Raw genomic sequence first — 20,947 nt, 5'->3', positions numbered from 1 at the left:
TTTATGCTCCTGCATTCACTTAGGTTCCAGAAAAACATGCATTTATTAAGTGCTTTGCTGTTTATGCAGTATTTTCATATGATATTTCACATCATGGAGTTATAGAAACAGGTTCAGAAAGGGTTAGTGGCTTGACCAAGGTCACAAGGCAGTAAGATGTCAAACTAAAAGGTATATTAGGTAATCCCATTGCCATGTACAAACTAATTTAATACCCCTGAGAAGTTTAAAAAAAACAAAAAACTGTGTTACCTATATATGTGAACTAATTATATATGTGTATATTATAATGACATATATGAGCACATGTATGAATCTACGTAAGCATTTTCCTATTGTCAGCATTTCCTTAGTTCAGTTCCCTGTTTGTGAGTTTGAATAGCAGTATTTTTTAAATTTTTAAAAAATGTTTATTTATTTTTGAGAGAGAAAGCATGAGAGAGGGAGGGGCAGAGAGACTGAGACACAAAATGTGAGGCAGACTCCAGGCTCTGAACTGTCAGTACAGAGCCCAATGCAGGGCTCAAACTCACAGACCATGAGATCATGACCTGAGCCGAAGTCGGGCACTTATCTGACTGAGACACCCAGGCACCCCTGAATAGCAGTTTTAATTTTATAAACAGAAAAACTCAGACATGACGAGGTGTTCAGTGAACTGAATATTTCAGTATCTTGGAAAAATCTTTGGAATACCAAGGGCCCTATTACTCATGCATGTAATTCTGGAGTTAGTAACCTGCCTCAGAAAAAAAGTCGCATATGAGTAATTTTCTTTTAAATCATAAACAATGAAAGAATGTATATAATTAATTTGCTGCTGTTTTGTTTCAAGATGGCAAATGTAGCTACACGTCACATATAAAGCATGAGGACCCATCACCTCCTTCAAGTAGGTACTGTTCTAGGCACCAACACACACACCATCTTTATGAAAACACGAAATGTCACAGATTCAAAGTGAAATAGCCTTTACTTAGTTGCAAATACATGTGGACTAGGTCTAGAAGTGTTTTTCTCTGTGTTTTGCAAACAATGCCCAGCCATCTTGTATATGTGAAGTACTGAAGTGCTAGTAGCATTTTTCTACATTTTCTATTAAAGTATCAGACCCACAATTAAGATGGTCAGAAATATAAACTCTTGTTGAGAAATCTTCAACCGGGCAGGTGTCTCTCTTCAGGGGAGTCTTTTGTCTCTAGTACATGGGTCCAGCCACAGGGCCTTCCCGCCTTGTCACAGAAGCTGACCCTAGGGAACACCAAGGCAGGCCACAGGCTTCGTGCTGAAATCTAGTTTCTACTCTAGGGGAATATGCATCTGGAAGAAGACTAAAGGGAGGACTTATTCACAGGATCGAGGGAGAATATGATCGTTCAAAGTGAAAGTAAACCTGTCCTTAGATACTTCACTGAGTGCAACAACTGGTGTGAAGGAAGACTCCCCTTCCAGCTCTGGGAGCCAGGCCAGAAACATTAGGTCTGTTCTTCAGCACCCAAAAGATGGAGTGAGTTGGGTGGGTCAAGGCTGTTAGAATTGCAAAGGGGATTTTCCTTAAGTTTGGTGGCTGAGTCACCTGTCGTACCAAATTTTGTTGATGGTGCCATCCTCCAACAAGGCTCTACTTGTGTTCTGTAGTATAGCCTATTGCCCAGCTTTGTCCCTCACCTGGTGTCTTTTTACACTTCCCCTACCTGATTAGATGTCACTGACTCCTCTTACCCCCAGGGGCTGAGACCTATTGGGAATGAGTAGGGTAATTACTCCACTTGAACCACGTGGCCTGACTCTAGGGTCTGCCTTACTGTTCATCCTGATTAGGAAATTGAACAATTCCTTGGCTGATGAAATAGAAATTTTCTTCTTCTCACCCTTTTTCTTACCCTTTGCCTGCTTCATTGACATATCCCATCCCCTTGCTGCCACTAATCCAACTCTGCAGACCCCATCTCAGTACACCCCTCATCCCTCACCCATATCAGTAATCCTTCCCTTTCAGAACTCTTGTCTTTTTCATTATAACACATGATTTTTCTCCCTCCTATACCTATTCTTTTCTTTTCTCTAGAGTCCTTCATGCTATTGCTTCCTCCCTCTTAAGACTGCGATCCCAGGATCTCAATCTGAGGTTCTTTCTTTCTTCTATAATCTTGGGGACTCCAAATTACTATTTGTGTTTCTTATTCTACCCTGAAGCAGAACCGCTGACCCTCCCCTTCTGCAAAATGATACTCATACCTCTCATTTCTACCCAAAGCCCTCATCCTTACTGGGTCTTGAAGTTGCCTAAATGGAGTAGAGTTGGAGATGTCCTCATTGCTAATCAAGGAGTGAGGAAGGGAAGGGAATCTTCCACCCAAGTTAGCAAAATGACAGGGAAGGAGAGAGCATAAGAAAATGTGGTACTGGGTCTTTGCCATGAAGATAGTACCAAATGCAGAATTCCCTTAACTCATTCATTTATTCTTCATTCATTTTTTCAGCAAATGTTCTTTGCCTACATATTTTACACCAAGCATTATATCATTATATCTATTATGTCCTAGATGAGGCAGTTATGTGTGCCAAGCAAGGTGCTACTTTATAACCACTTTAAGCCTCAAAATAACCCACAGAAGTAGGTATGATTGTTATCCTCATTTTAAGAAACTACGATCGCTGAGTTTAAATACCTTGCTGAAGTTCACCCAGTTAATCAAGTAACTCCACTCTATTCTTTTTCTTCTCGATTGGGATTAAGTATAGTGTGCATTAAGTATATTTAGGTATGGTATAATTATTATGTGCCACAAGGAAATTCTTATTTCTAAGAGGTGGGGGAGGGGTGGTGGGAAGACTTCCAAATAACCAATGTGCACATGCCGCCTGTTGGTAAATTAGAAACCTATTCCTGCCTATTTGTCCTAGAGATGTTGTTATTAATTTATGTATTACAAACTCATTCTTATTTAAATATTGTATTCGAAATCCAAAAGTGTGTGTGTGTGGTTTGTGTGTGTATATAATTTTTTTTTTACATAAGAGCAATTTATACTCCCGAATTGAAAAAAAAAAATACTTTTAAAGGGGTCTTTCACAGAAAGCGTTGAATTAAAAATAGAACAAGTGGGTTAGGTAGAGAAAACAAGCCAGTTGAAGAATATCTGCATCTTAAATTTCCTAATTTGTCTAGCTGTGGAATAATCTTTCTAGTTACTCTTGCTATGGCAGTATACAACTGTGGGTAACAGTCTTATTCCACAGGCACAAACACCATAAAAATCTCTAGAGTGCATCTGGGTGATTCTGCCTTGTCTGCTTTTCTGTCCTCAAGTCAGTGACACCTGGCTACTTCTTTGGACAAATGAAAGGGGATACTTTGAAAGATACTCTCAAGCTGCAGGACAGAAAATTTAAATGAATTCTCTTTACCAGAGAGCATTCAACTGGGTTCTGGCTCCCCCTAGCCGCATGGAAGTGGATTCTCATCACCCAAGCAGTTCAGCTGAACACTTAACTCAAAACACTGCGTGGAAGACCAATGATTTTATCTCCTCTCTGTCTCTCTTGTTTACTCTTCTGAATCCACTGTTGTTATTGCATTCAGCTGCAGAGACGGGGTGAAAATAAAGCAGCCATGGTCAGAAGAGGGTACTCAAGGAAGAGAATGAAAAGGCAAATGTTACTGTGGGGATTGTTTTTTGAGATGCTTTATGAATGTCTTACAAAGATAACATCAATTCCCCTTGTCAATATCTTTATTGGTTTTTACCCCAAAGGGACTGGGCTGAATGTGCTTACTTACTAAAGCACCTGGGCCTCACATCTAACCTCTGTTATTTTTACATGTAATGTCAATTCATCCTTATGTAACCCGGCAGGCAGAGGGGCTGAGGGGAGTCTGGTGGGAGCCACATCAGAGGCAGCAAAAACAGCTACCTGGCAGCCGTGGAGAGAGATGTCCCAAAGGCCTTCCATACATCCAGAGCTTTTGCCAAGCAAGAGAAGCTTTAGAATGGGAAAATTAGAGACGCTTTTGCTTTCTTTCCCTTACCAAAGCCTACTGTTAACTGTTTCTGTTGAAAAACAACAGAAGACATCCCCAAGTGACTTCTAGTGCCGTCAGAGCTCTCCCTTCGGGGCACTGACATTTCAGTGTGTTTCTTTCTCTCTTATATTCTACAATTGCACAGGGGGAATTACAAAGTGCCAAACAGATGTAGTATAATGTATTGGTTAAAGTGATCCATACTCTTATCCATGATGAATAGGTAGAAAGGAGTCATTGATTGTTTCTTTGAATGGAATTAAATGAAGTCTTTGAGTCTACAACTCTTAATTCAGCACCTGGTAAGTGCAAGGCAGTATTCTGGGGATCCAAACATCTAAAATCATTCAGTTTACTTCTTTGCCCTTAAGGCCCCCACTGTCTATTGGAGGAAGATAGGCTCCTACACGCTAAGGGAATGACAAGGTGGAGTGGGACATGGCAGGGAATGTAAACAAGGCACTATGGGAGTATTGGGTAGGGCGCACACCTTTTGCCTGTGATGGAGACTGGGTCAGGAGAGAGCTACCAGGGACAATTTCATAGGCTGAAGAGACAGGCTCAAAAAAGACATCACAGAAAAAACAAAACAAAACAAAACAAACTTTATGAAGAAGGAAGTAAAGGTGAGAAAATTAATGGAGCCCTGCATGGTCTTCCTGTTCCCAGTGAGAGCTGCATGGATAGGGAGCTCCAGAAAGGCTGGTGGGAGTTAGGGGTGGAGGTGTGTGACCTCATTGTGAAAGGCCTGAACGCCTTGTGAAGAAGTTTCTATTTATTGTGAAACCATTGAAGTCCACACAGCATGTCTGAGTGAGGAACAAGCATTACTAGATTGGTGTTATAGGGTAAGTATGAAGCCTCTGGAGACTGGAGGAGAGGTGAGTAGGCTGGATACAGCTAGGGAGGATGGGTGATGCAGCAGTCCCTCCCTGAAAGAGAGGAATTGAGAGTCTGAACTGAAGCCGTGGTGCCAGGACCCAGAAGGGGGCCCCAGTGCCTTACAGGCAGGCGGGAAGTGCTCCAGAAGCCTGGACCATCCTTGGGTTGCCCCAGAGGTGGGTTTTATCCTCACTGTGCTACACTGTATTTAATAGTTGATACCTGTCCCATTCTCTGGTTTTATGCTAGCTTTCTTTTCAGCAAAGCTCCACATAAATCCAGCTTTCTATTAGTTTCTACTCTTAGCACACTCATAATCCTCTTCCCTACTCTTAGCGTAACTCTGTTTTGTACTGAGTGATATAGTTACTCAGAGCAAACTGGCTCGTTTTCTAGATTCAGAAATGTTAAATGAGTGAACCAAACAGGAAAACGAAACAAGATGGAAAAACAAAAACAAAAACAAAACAAAACAAAAAACACAGACTAAAGTTCCCCAAGTGGCCAGTTAGAATAAAAAATAGACACAGGTGTTCTGAGACTCAGCACTTAACCCTCAGCTACATTTGCCTCCCACTACTTTCAACCCACTAATGTCACACATGAGTTAACAATATGTAAAACCTCTTGTCCTTCCATGGTGTGTAAAGTACTTTAGTGCTATAGTGCAAGCAACATTTAGATAATTAATGCATATCTGCTGTCATAATGCAGTGATTTTGCCAGAATGTATGTGGGAGAATGTAGATGGATTAAACACATTTATATCTCCAGAAAAAATTGAGAGGCTATGTCAAAATAAAACATCACTGTGAATAGTTTACCTTTTTATTTTTTCTCTGATTATTAGACACATTTCAAACTGAGCTGTATGTATGAATTTGAGACAGATTAGGGTTATTTATTTTTACCTAATTCCAATTAGAATACATGAGATTGTCACTTGTAAAATAAATATGATTCTGTACCAACATTACAATAGATTCGAAATTATACAAAGTACTTTCTTCCAGGCTCATTTAGTGCAGTAAGCGAAAACAAGTTTAAGAGTCCAAAGAGTATATTTGGATGTCAGCGTTTCACTATAGCCCTTCTCCCATAAACAGCAAAGTCACTCCACCACCAGAGAGACTGGGAGACTGCTCTGTGCAGTCACTTCCCCCTTCTTCCATTTTGGAACATGCAGAGAGGGAGTTAGTTCTCATGGGAAAGACTTAATGCTCTCTAAGGTCTCTTTCTGCTCTGGGATTCCGTGGTTCCCAGTGGCCACGGGAATTAGGAAATTTTACTGAAGATTCCTGGACTGAGAGCAATGATGCTACTTGAGGCAGGTGAAAGCTCTGACATGTTAACAAAAGCATATACAGGGAAGTTCTTCAGGAGGGCGGGTGAGAGAACCAAAATGGCAGCGTCATTACTCAGCTTTTTGTGGTCATTGTTGTATTAAACTTCCACCACTTTAAAGATTCCTGGTGTGGTTTAGTGCCTCTTTGCCCATTTGGCAAAGTATGATCCCAATAATTGCTCTCAAGTCATCTGATGAGCACCCCTCCCAGAGAGACACCCAATCTCTTATAAGAAAAGATAACATTCTTCTGTGTTCTGGGCAGAGTTTAGAAGATCAAGTCCAAACCCACCAATTACTTCTTAAGGTGAGAGAGGTGCAGATGCAACATGTGCGAAAGGTCCAGGTCCCCAGTCAGCAAAGGAAGCTCAGCTGAAGTGGAGTACAGGCACAGGGGATAACAGAGGAAACAGTGTACCATGCTTTCTTTCCAGAAATTTCCCACTCTAAGAGCTATTTTTTGATTTCTACAGATTAGCAGCAGCAAATTAGCATAATGACATTACCCAGACACCTTTGCAGTTGTTTTCTTTCAAAGGTCATTGTGACTGAGGTTAGAGAATGTAATGGATTAAGAAAAAGAGAGGGGAAATTACCATATTTAATATTGTTTTCACAGAAATTGACATAGTTTATGGATCAGAGGAATATAATGTAATTTACTCCTCTATCCCTGCTGGAAAGAGAAGGGGGGGATGGTAAAGGGAAACAGAGGATGTGGATGATGAAGTATAATAGTTATGGAGATGATGTAGCTGCTAAAGGAGCAACTCCTGCAGCACCTTCGGCTCTCAGGGGTGGCAGTGAACGAAGCCAGGTTAGTTACCTGTAAAATCTGGGTGTGATCAGAATAACATTTCAGTGAAATTGAACTTGGGATGGTTCCTAGATAATAGATACATGGTTGTGTGAGAAAAGACCTTGATCATAGGGCCTGCTCTGTGACATGTGCAAAATCCGTATCGCTAGTGGAGAACACCAGGGACAAGCACACGAGCTGCCTTCAGTCTATTACATACATACCAATTGCTATAATATTGAAGAAAATATTCATAAATCCTGTTCTCTTTCAGTGCTTTATGCTTCATCGCCTTTCCCCCATTTGTGGTTTATAGATGGAATGAAGAAAAAATGTAGAAAGCAAATGGCATGGAGTGAGGATGTTTCCTAGAGGCAGGATGGCAGAGTGGTGAAGAGGCAAGTCTTTCATATCAGGCAACTGAGTTCGTTCCCGGCTCAGCATTTTACTAGCTATGTGACCTCAGTAAAATTTCCTAATTCCTTTCAGCTTCATCTATAGAATAGTACTGTTTTAGATGGTGATAGGAAAAGAATAAAAACAAGTTCATTTGCCACTAAGTTGGAAGAGGGAATCAAAACAAACTAAATAGTTTGGTGTGAGTTTATTAAGGAAAGGATGATGCAATTCAGAAAGAACAATCAGCACTGAATAAATCTTTGTATAAATCACATTGGTAGATATGATATATAGGCAAAACCATGGCAAAGGTTTTAATAAATTCCAGTGTTGATAAAGTTTAAATCCTTGACACTAACTTTTGTGCTTATTTTTGGTATGTCTCAGAATACTAAAGAACCAGAAATAGAAATATGTATAATGCAACAAAGATTAGGAGTTTGTCATCTGATCCTTTAGGGGACCTAATAAAAACTACACATATAAATAATATGAGGGAATAAGAATGAAGAAAAAAATCCATTAAGTCACTTAGAAGAACTCGAGAAAGAAGATGACAATGAAGATAATGTTAGGTAGAATAAAGGGAGGGAAAAGTTTCCTGAGACTAGTTTGTTTTCATAACTGGCCAAGCAAATGCTTTTACCCTATGGCTTCATCCTTTAATTTTTGCAGAAAAAAGGTATGCAGACATTTCTAGGTGAAGAAATGTAATTTAACAAATCCATAACATTTACTTCTTATGAGTAAATTCCATAGGTTGCTATTAGAGGAAGTGAAGGTTAGTGACAAGAACAAGGGTCAAGTCTTGGCTTTGCTTATTCCCACCTTTATCAGTGGAGGTGATTCTCCATTTGTAGTCTAGAAATGGACCAGAAAACTGTAAAAGATAGGTAAGGGATGAGAATGCTTCCTAGTTTTAGCATATTGCACGTGGTTGTCTTGTGGATCAAATGAGATATATTGTAAAAAAAATTTTTTTGCAAATTATAAAGTGTCATTTAAGCTACTTATAGTTTCTTACAGTATCTAAGTATATTAATCTTATTTATTCCTATATTTTCAGCTACACAAATTCCTAATCTGCCAAGGTGGATGTTGGCTGAGAGTAGAGTTACTATAGACGCATTATCACTTAGGCTAGCAATATTCATGCAGGCAAAATAGTCCATTTATGTAGGTGATATAGGCCAAATTCTGCCTTTCACAGCATTACTGTAGACTCCCTTTGGTAAAAATTTTTGTTATACCTCAAAAGCCTCAACAGATAAAATCTTCATTGTTGGTTATTTCTTTTTTCCTCCATGTCTAAGAATTACATCTACTTGTAAGCAATGGAGTTTTTAGATAAATAATTAATGGTTATTTAACAAGAGTTTAGAACTTTTCTGCCATTGTTTTGATTGCATTAAGTTCACAAGGTGACTTTTTCAGGAAATGTGAATGGCATTTACCCGAGGTAGCAGTGATTGATTTTTGTCTGTTTTTAGAAAAGCTTTTGTTTCATTATCATGAAGTAAAAAATGGAGCCTGAAGAAAATCAAAACAAATCTAATTTCAGAATACCTGAAGCCTTGATTAAACTATCTTAGGGATACTAGGTCCATTTAGTACTTACATAATATTATTTATTTATGTTTTTGATTTATGTGGAACTTCCAGTGGGAGCTCTCCTGTGAAAACCATCCTTGCAGGGATGGTATTCATAAGTCGGCAATGCACTGCTTGCTTCTTCCACTGTTATCTTACATTCTTACACCAAATCCTTCATGGGAGACAAAACTGAGGGCTTGCCCACGGGTAATGGTTGAGGATCCAATGACACATCTATGAAAGTGGCAGGGTTAGTTTCAGCACCTGGCCAAATTCCAATTTTGGTGCTTTCTTCTTCATATTTACAAAGTTCTTTGGAGAAGACTTTCTGAGTTAAATTGTCTTATTCTTGTTTAGCTGCAACTGTTAAGCAGCTGCCTCATTATGTTCTCCACGTGGTAAACTTTCTGTTGAAAACAGAGAGAATTACAACGTCAGAAGGGGGCAAAGAACAAAGCAATGACAACAATGAGAGAGGCAGTAGGGATGCAATTAGAATGTGTGGTAGTGAGTCTTTTAAGGCTGATGTTCAATATACACTTGGGAGGCAATAATGACCCTGGTTATTCTTAGAAAATGTTATTTTCTATTCCCGTGTGGGTGTTACCCAAGACTACATGGAGCAGTGTAACTCTTAGTCGTGGGTAAGAAGATTCCCTCCATGAGTCTCATGCTTTAGAGCACCCCCACCCATCACAACAAACTATACCTCTCTTCATGGGGTGAGGAGTCTCTGGAGCTCAAAGAAATAAACCCACCCAGGGACTGCACCACCCCTTTGAATCTATGATAAAGTTTAGGGGACTCCAATATTCCCTGCCCAAGTAGCTCTGAATTGGCTTCCAGGGTCTGCAAGGAACTCTTCCCTGGGCCTCTTCTTCTAAGGACACATTATGCTGTTTGTGTGCACATGTCTAGGGTAGAAGCTTGGCTCTCGTTGTAGCTGTGTGCCTGGATGTATAGCCTGGGGGTGTCAAGAAGGATGTGAGTCTCCTTATGGTGCTGACTGAGCCAGCAGTGGAAAGAAACGGGAGGAAGCTCATGGATCAGGAGTTAAGGTTGGGGCCAAGACTCCTTGTAACACCATGTTCTGGTACAGTGTTCCAAGCAGTCATACAATTTTCAGTTTTAACCTGGCCTTATAGGTCATTATGAAGATACATTGTCAAGGTGGGAGGATAAAATATATTTTATCTTTAGTTTGTTATCTTGGTTTAGAATGGTCAAATATTTAGACATATGGCTATTAGACCTCTATTTTTATTTTTGCTCCAGGCTCTAGAAACAAAGGCTGACTTGCCTTAATGGCCAAATTTTCTTCTAACACTTTCTTATCTTTTTGTTGCAAGTAATCTAGGCATGGCAACACTATTAAAATTTCATCATTTGGGGTGTTGGGGTGGCACAGCCAGTTAAGTGTCTGACTCTTGATCTCTGCTCAGGTCATGATCTCATGGTTTGTGAGTTCGAGCCCCATATTGGGCTATGTGCTGTTGGCGCAGAGCCTGCTTGGGATTTTGTCTCTCCTCTCTGCTCCTCTCCCACTTGTGCTCACTCTCTCTCAAAGTAAATAAATAAGCTTTAAAAATTAAAACAAAAATTCATCATTTTATTCTAATGACAACCTGAAGAAAAAGAAAGGTGTTCAGTTTTCTTCCTGGCCAAAGTACTGTGTTCAAAGTTTTACTAATCCTCTCCAGCAATACTAAGGCTCAGAATATTGTCCCTGGCCTGTGAGCTAAGATATTCTACATACGCTTCTACTCAAACTTTCCTCCATGTCCTTACTACATCCCTTTTCTAAGCTTACCATAGGAACCAATTGAGAGCATGCCTGTGAAACATTGGGGAAGCAGCAAAAGCCACACAATTGTAATGCATTCTTGTCTTCTCATCTCTCAGTATCACCTCCCTTCCTCAACAACTTCCCTAAACTACTGCCCAAAAGACTACCAATCAGCCCCTTCTCTTCCCATTCATAAAGTAAAACTTTTGTATATGAAGTCCCCTCTTCCTTCCCTACCTCAAATCCACCTTACCCATAGCAAAGGAAAGAAGGTGCAGCTGAGATTATCCAAGAGAAAATAAGACTGATATCGAACATGTACTGGGCTCTTGTAAGCAGACATAGGCTGGGCACGATCATGATATAGGTAACAGGGTTATTTCCCTATTACAGATGAAGAAATTGAGGTTTATATAGTTTAAGTAACTTACCCAAAGTTGATAAGATGCGGAGTGGGTTCAAACCCACTAGCTCTAACTCCATAGTATACTCATTTAATCACTTCACAACACTGCTTCTAGAATATTAGATTTTCTCCTTCTGATCACCAAAATCATCTCTAGCAGACTCTCCCTGCCATTTTTAAAAGCTATTATCAGTGCCCCAGAACCTGAAGCCTTTCAAATGCAAAAACTGTCATAAAACTTCATTACTATATTTTCCCAGTTTCATTATGCCCCTTTACAGACTAAATTAAAACACACTAGCCTCTAGTTCTCTATGCATCAGATGGTCAGTGTTTTGGCCGAAAAATAAAATTATGGTTTGTTAAGTTTGGGTGTCACAGAATATGTTTGATTGCTTTACTTAATCTCCATATTTTGGACTAAGAAAAGCCAATATTCGAAGACATGATAGCTACATAAACACTCAGCATCTAATTTTCCTTCCTTACAAGTCTGAGTGTGGATATAATATAATGTAATCATGGTTTAATACTAGTGCATAAATTTAGGTATGCATATATTTTTTATATAGGGGTTTGTTGAAGTTCATCCATTGACTTTTGGGAATGTGAGGACAAGTGTAGTAGCATTTAGAAAACTGCTTTATATTTTTATAGTGCTTTAGAGCTTTCTTAAGACATACTCATATTCATTGGATTACTAGAGATATTATAGAGAAATCTTACTATGTGATACCTTTTAGGACTTGCATTTTTAAAACTCTTTATTCACTTCCAAATCAAATGAATCGATAAACACCCTGAAGTGCCTAATTGAAGAAGATGTAGATCTTCCACCCCAATCAAGCAGACCCTAAGGATGCCAAAAAGTTGTGCTTGCTGTCCTAGCTGCCTCCCTAAATGCAGTCATCTCAGCTGCCACCTCCTTCACCAGCTCCCATACCCCCATTTTTATTTACTACCACACATTGGCTCAGCCTCCTGGAAAACAACAGCTCCATGCAGTGCTATGAGGCAGGAGCTCATCTCACAACCCTCTGTGATAGCTCTGGTAACTCTTATTATAGGTCAATAACAGCTTCATTTGTCACATGCCCACTGAAAAGAGCTCATTCCTTGTTCTCAGATTGGGTGGGATGAAAGCCAAGAGCTTCCAATGCTTCTTGTGGATGTTAAGATAGAATATAAATCGGCAACATCCAATGGCAGATAGGAAATGCCAGAGTGTAAATCCTCAAGGGGACCAATACAGCTTTCATCTAAAGCAGAAAATGATTTTTTTTAGTCTAGGGACTGGAACTACCCTGTTAGGCTCATCTGGTTTATAGCATAACAGGACTGGTAATTGGAAGTCAGCAATGGAGAGTGATAAACATTCTTATGCCGAGAATGGGAGAGTCAAAGTTCAGTTAAGCTTAGAGCTTTTGAAATGTCTCAGGACACCATGAGAGGTGTCAGAAGGAAATGTCATCTTCAGTGGTGCTGATGCTAGAGGACTTCTAGAAGCTGGGTCTGGGCATCTATTATCTAGCAGTGCAAGCTCCTCCTGGTGATTTGTCGGTCGGCCAAGATGCTGTTTACTACTATGTCCCTGAGTTTCCCCATTCTGTCCTTGACTGTGTTTCCTCTGGGTAGGAAATATGTCTTTGCACTAATGTTGCAAACTGAGCATAAAATTGAAGGCCAAAGAAAGATAAAGCTTTTGTGTGTTAGACTTCTGAGTATTCCCAGAGACCAAGGGGTAGGCTACTTCTGAGACTAGTCCTATTTGACAGACATGCAGTTTACCTGTAAGAATGATTAGATGCAGTGTAGGATCTTTAAGGTGAGGATGAGTTTCTTGATCACCTCCAGGCCTAGCAAAATGGCTGGCACAGAATAAGGTCAATATATATTTGTTGGATGAATGAAGGAATTAAAAACTGATTAAATGATTAAATACACAAAGAGACCCTGTAATATCCACCTTCTTCTACATTACATTGAGACACTGCTTTCTTGTAATACAAGAGTATCTGGTCTGTCCAAGACATTTAAATGCTCTTATCAGGGATAATGATCAACCAACTACCAAATTTCCAAAAATAGTCTAAATCTGTAATGTCAGGGCAAGGGAAAGGTAAAATTTGATTTACAAAACTTTGATGCATATACAACATTTTAGAAACGTGTCTATTATGTAACACAAACTTTTAAAATTAAGATTGCAAAAACAAATTCACCATGAAATGATGTTTAAATGCTTCTTTGTTGTTGTTTTTTCTTTCAGGTAAGTGAAAGGTATCTTCTGAAGTGTTCTGCAGAAACTGTGCAGGTGGCAGAGTTCTCTTAGAAGAAAAGGAAGGCAGGGATCCTTCAAATGGTAATATTTCAGCTGTTCTGTACACACAGGGAAATGTCTCACATAGCCAATAAGGCTGTTGTTTTCTCTTGTGTGGTTGCACCTGTTTATTTCACTATAACATGATATGGTTTAAACCTCAAGGTCTGTGAGAATTGTGTGTTTTTACGTATCTGCATTTGAGAGCCATTCATATCCTAATCTAAAGCTCCTGCAGCCCTATTTTCAGCAAAAAAAACTCATTATAAATGAATTGCTTTAAATTGAAATCTCATTTTAAACAGATCTGACAATAGCAGATACATAATTTAGCAAAATAATATATGAAATATATATAATATATATAAATATATATATTTGTGACTAGTTTTGTAAGTATTTTCCTCTTAAATATGAAGTGCTTTATTTTTTTAAGTTTATTTATTTTGAGAGTGAGAGAGTGTGTGCATGCACCAGCAGGGAAGGGGCAGAGAGAGATGGAGAGAGAGAATCCCAAGCAGGCTCTGTTCTGTGAGTGCAGAGCCCAACATGGGGCTTAATCCCATGAATAGAACCATGAGATTGTGACCTGAGGCAAAATCAAGAGTTGGACACCTAACCAACCGAACCACCCAAGTGCCTCTGAAGTACTTATTTTTTTATGCATATGATAGCATTATTGTTTTAAAGTATACCTGTGGCCTGTTAGATTTCCAGTCTAATTGAGATGACAGTTGAGACATACCAGAGATTTTAGTGGTAATACAATCAAGAGTACTAGGGGCACCTAGATGGCTCAGTCGGTTGAGTGTCCTACCTTGGCTTAGGTCATGATCTCATGGTTTGTGAGTTCAAGCCCTGCGTCCGCCTCTGTGCTGACAGCTCAGAGCCTGGAGCCTGTGTCCAATTCTTCTCTATCTCTCCCCCTTCCCCAGTCATGCTCTGTCTGTCTCTGTCTCAAAAATAAATAAACATTAAAAAAAAAAAAAAAAGAAAAGAAAAGAAACAATGTAGGGTACCAAACTAATTCCTTGAGAATTGGAGACAGATAAAAATTTTTGATTTACAAAATTTCAATGCATATACAACTCCAATTTATAGTATAAGGTCTGAAAACACTTCACATGAGACAAGAAGCAAGGGAAGTAGATATATCTAAATATTAAGTGAAAGGTTTATGAGATTATGTTATTACAGAAGATTTTAGAAGCATAATTTGCTAAATGTGCCCAATTTGTTCAAAGACTCAATTTATACCGCCAAACTAAGGCATTCTTTCTATTTTCTAGAGTGAAATCCACTTTGATGAGTTGTTAGTATTTGAGAATTCCCTCCAGAATTTTATTTTTAAATTACCTTTCTTTTTCTATCTAAAATAAATCACTCATTTGCTGAGTATTTATGGCTGACTTCTTAGGAAACATTAAAATATTTCTTAAAGCTTCCTGCGGAGTTAGCAATACAGTGCTTAGTTATTTTTAATATTCTAATACATTGTCAAGTTTCTACATGCTGATGAGAACATAAATATGTGTAATGAAATATAAGTCACCTACTATCAAAAGTGTATTTACCAAGTGTTGATAATAAGAATAAGAAAATGCAAACCTAATACGAAATGGACCCTGTTCACAAGAGTTCAGTATTTTCGCAAGAGGCAAGATGTAGCAGATACTGAATAGCTTCAAAATGGAGGAATTTTTAAAGTATTATTTTTTTTAATGTGAGAAATATATGCAGGAAATTAAAGACCTAAACCATCATTCAAATTTAAGAAACTATGAAGTGATTACTTTTGAATTAAATTTGTTTACCTATTTCCTTCCTGAAAAATGGAGAGTCAAATCCATCCTTATAAGAAGAATTTTCACATTATAGATGGAAAACAATAAAAATAAATAAATTGATAGGGGCGCCTGGGTCTCTTAGTCGGTTAAGCATCTGGCTCTTGATTTGGCTCAGGTTGTGATCTCAGGGTTCCTGAGTTCCAGCCCTGCCTTGGGCTCTGTGCTGACAGCGCAAAGTCTGCTTGGGATTCTCTCTCTCTCTCTCTCTCTCTCTCTCTCTCTCTGCCTCTTGCCCATGCTCCCCTCTCTCTCAAAATGAGTAAATAAACATTAAAAAGTAATAGAACAAAAATAAGTAGAAATATATCCCTAGTTATAATATACAGTTGGCTATTGCCCTATGGAAAAGTGACAGAAAGTTCATTACAGAGAATTTCAATTTGTTAAAGTATAATCCATACTGAAGAATATATAATTTAGTAAATTGTTTTGTTAATTTATGGCAAATTAGATAACATGAATCACAGCTACAAAAGTCATTACATCTATGGTATGGTATAAGCAAAACCCAGCAGTATGAAACCATGTCCCTCTGGGAGGCACTTCCCTCCCTCTGTCTTAAGGAGTACCTGATAACTTTTATGTGAAGGGAATAAGTGAAGGGAAAAATCAGTGAGTGAATCCCAGATATTTTTCTTCCTCATGGTTGTCCCTAGAGCTTGGCCCAGGTTAGTTAGAGGAAGAAAGGAAGAATCATAGCCAACATCCATAGATGCTGAAGACAGAAGAGTCAGAAAAGCTGTCTAATCAAGAGCTCTTTTTCTCTATTGGAAGTTTCTTTCAACTTCCAAACACTGACTCATAGTCCAAAGATGCCTCAAGATTTGTCTCTCATTTTCTCAGTCTATGGACATCACCTACTATCTCTGTTTCTTTCTGTTACATAGAGGCAAAGAAGTATCTTTTGATAAACTAGAATTCTGGTGAGAAACCAGCTAATAATAGGAGAAGCAAATTTAAGTTCCTAATTTAATTTAATTAAGCATTTATTTATACCTTGTCTCATTTTCCAAGGCATTCAGGGGGTGCAAATATACCAAAGAGTGATCCTGCTCTTTCACATTATGATTGAAAGACTGAACATGCCAGTACTATAGCTTTAGTTGATTTGGGGAACTTCTTCTCTAAGCAGGGTGACCAGTTATATAATCCAGTAAATTAATTCAATTCAAAAAATGTTTTCAGATACTTGAAAATGCACGACCGTATGCCTGATGATATGTTGAACAGAAAGATATCTCCTGCCTTTAAGGACTATATAGCTTAGGACTCCTTACTGGCTTCTTTTGTTTGATGTCTGGGGGTTTCAACCTTAGGCACTTACTGATAACCACATTTTATGCCTCTTTCACAGAACAAGAAATAAAGGTCACTTCTTTAGCACAAGAGTCCTTCCTCTGAAGGTCAGGTAGAACTAGATTAGATTGAACTGGTCAGAGGAGATTTTTACGTTATCATTGTAGTTGTATACAGTATTTTGGCTTCTTCACTAGCTTGGATAATCAGTATGTGACAATTATAGTACTTGTTTCATGTGGTATGATAATCATGTCATGACATTTTTATGCCTCATTCACTGTTATGATTTGAACAGCTCTATGCCCAACACTAGTATACAGAGTTTTAATACTCTGTCATGGTATTATGAAAACAAGGTAGAGTGACACAATTGTATGGAGGGTTTGAAATGTCAGAGTCATATATTGTTTATTACCATGACATCTAAAAAGAAAGAGTGTGTAATTATAACATAAGATTACAGAACCAAGAAACTCATAACATTGGATGACAGTTGACATAGATTAGTTTAGACATTCACTTTTCATTGAATTTGCCAATGGAGAAAAATTAAGGGAAAAAAAAGTTTATTTACTTGAGTATATGTGTACATGGAAAACAGTATGATCTCACTTTTCTTTTGTTACCGAAAGTCCTGATTTCCCAGTATCCCTCATTTATTTTCTGTTTCAGTATTGTCTGGTAGTCTTATTTTAGGCACTTCTTGCATTGGAAGTAGGAGTTCACCACATATAGTTATGGTTCTAAAATTAGTAAAGCATTGTTTCAAGACTATATGGAACTCCATAGAAGCTGGGGCAATATACTTCATGTATCTGAAACTGGTCACTTTAAAATCAACAGATACTAATTCAGGAATTCATAGCACTAATATCTGAACATTTTCTAATCTTCAACTTATGCCTCTGAAAACAGTAGTCTCCTTCTCAAAGGAAAAAAAAAAACCAACATCTTCAGGAAAGTGAAGTAAAGGCAAAACCAAGTTAATATCGTTTGAAGGCTGTGTGCAGCATCCATTTCAGATACAATTTTCAAAGAATGAATTTTAATGCACACAGCCCTATTAGCCCAGGATCAGATTCCTAACAAATTGATTGGACATGCAAAAAGAGTCTGTGTCCTAGATTTAAAGTCATTACACAGTCTTAAACACAGCTGTGCAGCAAGCTTTTCATTCTAGATGGACATGAGCAAATTGAATGATTCTAAAGGTGATTGGCTGGTGGATTTCCTACAGTACAATTTTCAATAATGACAAATTTAATGAAATCACTATTGTATTTAGCAAGAAAATCTGTGTCCTATTTTGTATGACCATCAATGACTACTTAAGTGTGCACAAGAGTATGAATGCACAGATATTTAAACAGATCCAAAATCACCCATCATTCTTTGGTTGAACAGAGATGCACCCAGTTCTGCTATTATCCTTACCCAACCAAGGGTCAAAATAATCCTGTACTTTACATTGTAATGTTACCCAATTTTCTTCCTATCATTCCTGCATTCTGGCTTGCTACTTCTAATCTTTGTCTGGAAATGTCCATTTCAGTTGAGTATATGGTACATTTCTTTTTTTTTAATTTTTTAATATTTATTTATTTTTGAGAGAGAGAGTACACATGAGAGAGTGCAAGCGGGGGAGGGGCAGAGAGCTAGGGACACACAGGATCTGAAGCAGGCTCCAGGCTCTGAGCTGTCAGCACAGAGCCTGAAGTGGGGCTTGAACTCACAAACTGCGAGATCATGACCTGAGCTGAAGTCTGACGCTTAACTGACTGAGCCACCCAGGTGTCCCTATGATACATTTCTATTTGAAGTTTAAAAGTTTTCCTTTCTGTATACAGGAATATATGCTCACATAAACATTACACATTCAATAATATTGCATATGTAAGTTACCAAGCATGTATCATTGCTTCACATGGACTATGCAAATGTCAAGGAGGAAAACATAGTTCTTTAATTCATGTGAGGGTTGGGACAGAAAGATATGCATACATTTTGTCAAATGAAAATCTAAGCAATAACAGAATATCAGAAAAAACAAAACAATGACCATAGAAGTGAAGAAAAATAATTTCCTTTGAAATTCAGTTCTGGAACGTGTGTCTCTTTACAGGAAAAATGAATTATAAACTATTCAATTTTGTTGTATAGCTTTATATTTGTTACTTATGATTTGTGTGAAATATAAATAGGAAGTATGTGTGGGATGTGTGTGTGTGTGTGTGTCTAGTCACACAATCTGTGTGGTTAGAAATGATCAAATTGCCAATTATCTTGTGAAGTTAGCCAAGCAGTCTGTGTTCTTAGGGAAATCACAAATCCCTGTGTAAGAGAGTTTCAGAGGTAAAGGGTTTCCCTGCATTAGTAGAAAGTTTTCTTGGTTGAACCAAAGAGTTAGGTAAACAAAATGGAAAAACAAAAACAGCTGTTTTACAGTTCACTGTAATTGTACCAGGGGAGTATACATCCTTTCCCTTTTTAGTAAGAAGAGTCTGTTCTGAGCAATGAATACAATTAGTTAATAAATAACTCCAGCTTTATGCCTTAAGGAACAGCCTCAGGGCAATTGTAATAGCAGGCAGTTAGAAAAGTTGTGAGCCTCCTATCACAGGTCGCTACTGAAAGCTAACTTGCAGAAGCATATCCTTTTAAGTTGTGTTATAAATCTAAGTCAACACCAGATCGCTTGTTTACAAAATACGGGAGGAAATTAAGAGCTTTTGTAGAGTATTATGTAGAGTAAATCTGAAGATTAGCAGATGTTTATTTGTTTTGTGTCATTAGAAATTATCTATAAAAAGTTATGAGTAATATAAATGTGGTCAAGAAAATTACAGACTGGGTTTTGAACTTCTTGCAAAGTGAATTAAAATTTAAGATGTATTAACATGATCAAGAAGAAAAACAATTTAGTCTACTTCAATAAACATTTATTGAGCTCCTAATATATGCCAAGTACTCTCTCAGGGATATAAAGATGAGTATGGTCCTTGTCTTTGAGGAACTTAAGTTCTGGAAAGGTTTCACAAACAGGTAAACAAGATAATTTTACTGTTTGGTAAAGTGAGCCACAGCAGAGGATAGGGACTCAAAGTGGAGGAGGTGCCTTGGACCAGCCTATGTGACTGGGAAGGCCTCTTGGATATTGGAAGTAGTTCTGAGGTTGATCAGGCAGGGAGAGGAGGAAAGGATATTTTCAGGAGAGAAAAGAACATTATCCAAATGAGTTTAATTGTCCAATTATGTCATATGTCATAAGTAAATTCCAAAAAGTGACTGGCATATTCTACCCTATTTTTTCAATCTTCCTGCTTCTCCTACTGTCCTTGACTTTCAGTATTCCTTTCAGGTTTTAGATAAAGAGAACAATGGAAAGGAGGTAGAAAATTAAGGGGAGTGACTTGCTATGTTCTTGGATGATCACCTTTGTAGTATTTCCTTATCCTTTCAGAAATAATAGGGATGAGGGGCACCTGGGGGGCTCAGTTGGTTAAGGGTAGGATTTCTGCTCAGGTCATGATCTCATGGTTTGTGGGTTCGAGCCCCATGTTGGGTTCTGTGCTAATAGCTCAGAGCCTGGAGCCTGCTTCAGATTCTTTGTCTTCCTCTTTGTCTCTCTCTGCCTCTTCTCTGCTTGTGTTATCTCTCTCTCTCTCAAAAATAATAAATAAACATTAAAAAAAAGAAATATTAGGGATGGGAAAGAAGCTGTTGGTTCAAACTATCTGTGCCCATATAAATTAACCACCCCCGTGCACACACTCATAAGCTTTCAAAAGACAGGAGATTCTCTGGAGTTCTCCTAAATCTTTCCTTTATTTCTATTGGTTTCATTTTAACCTCAGAAAAAAAGTAAATAAATAACATTAACAATTCTGGCTATTAAATAACATGCTCACATGTGGTGAGTACAGTGTCATTCACCTTCCATGCAATGTCTAATTAAACCTTACAATAGTCCAAGAGGCAGATAGTAAGTTCCTTGTTTACTTGGGGAGAGAGGAACACAGGTTAAGTAACTTCTCCAAATTTGTCACCTAATAATTTGGGTAATCAGTGTTTGAACCCAAGCAGTAAGACTCAGGGGCCATACTCAAACTTACTCTCTGTTGCTTACTCTATGTCTCCTACCTGTTTCATAAATATTTGATATGTCTACGGCATACAAAATGTTCATGTGGATTGTTTTTTATGGCTTATAGAATTTTATAGAATTTAGGGGCTCCTGGGTGGCT

This window comes from Felis catus, chromosome C2, assembly GCF_018350175.1.
Source record: "Felis catus isolate Fca126 chromosome C2, F.catus_Fca126_mat1.0, whole genome shotgun sequence".
NCBI lineage: Eukaryota > Metazoa > Chordata > Mammalia > Carnivora > Felidae > Felis > Felis catus.
Note: the sequence above shows the minus strand (reverse complement) of the source record.